A 1,099-nucleotide genomic window follows, 5' to 3' on the forward strand; every position below is an offset into this window, starting at 1 on the left:
GCTTTTCCTCTATGGTCCGAAACACACTGCAGAAATAATCCAGTTTGAGACCGCTTTAACAGCCCTGGCTCAATGCTTGGGAATTCCAGGAACAGTAGTTTTGTGAGGCATTTAGCCTTCTCTGTCAGAGAGCTCTGGTGCCACAATAAACTACAGTTCCCAGAATTCCTTAGCACTAAGACAGCACAGTTAAAATTGTCTCAAACTGGATTATTTTTGCAGTGTGTTTTGGACCTGTGTCAATTTTCTACATGAAGGAAAATGAAAATTGTGGAAAATGCTGGCAGCAGTGATACAAATGGAAACAGACCATGGCTACGTCTGCACTGCAGAATTAATGCTGCATGGCACCATTGCATGCAATGGAATTGGTACTTTTGATAGATGTTTAGCTGTCAGAGAGCTCTGGTGCTACAACAAACTACAAATCCTGTAATTCTATAGGACGGAGCCTATAGAATGGCAGTTAAAGCTGTGTCAAACTGCATTACTACTGGATGTTCCAGGGCCAGCCATATAACGGCAGTCTTGAAAGATCTTCATTGGCTGCCTATTTGCTTCCGGGCCAAAGGTGTTGGTTATTACCTATAAAGCCCTAAATGGCTTGGGCCCAGGGTACTTGGAGGACCGCCTCTCCCCATATAATCCACCCCGCACACTCAGATCGGGTGAGAGACATCTATTAAGAGTTCCAGATGCTCGTTATGTATCAACTTGGAGGGCTTTTTCTATTTCAGCCCCACAGCTCTGGAACTCCCTCCCCAATGAGCTCCCTTGATACTTTTAAGAAGGATCTAAAGACCTTCTTATTCCGCCAGGCCCCCCCCCCCCCCCGTGAGCCTTGTCTGTCATTCTTTCCCCTTGGCAGTGTTATGTTGTATTCCATTCTACACAGCCATTTGTATGGGGAGCTGTTTGGTTGTCTATTGTTGTTATTGTTAATTGTTGTTATTTGCTGGGTACTGGGGTTTGTGATGTTTTTAACTGTTTTTTATCTCTTGCTGTGCACCGCTGTGATCCTTGGAATAGCGGTATATAAATAAAAATTGTATTATTATTATTATTATTATTATTATTATTATTATTATTATTATTATTA

Source organism: Sceloporus undulatus, chromosome 2 (genome assembly GCF_019175285.1).
Source record: "Sceloporus undulatus isolate JIND9_A2432 ecotype Alabama chromosome 2, SceUnd_v1.1, whole genome shotgun sequence".
In the NCBI taxonomy this organism is placed as follows: Eukaryota; Metazoa; Chordata; class Lepidosauria; order Squamata; family Phrynosomatidae; genus Sceloporus; species Sceloporus undulatus.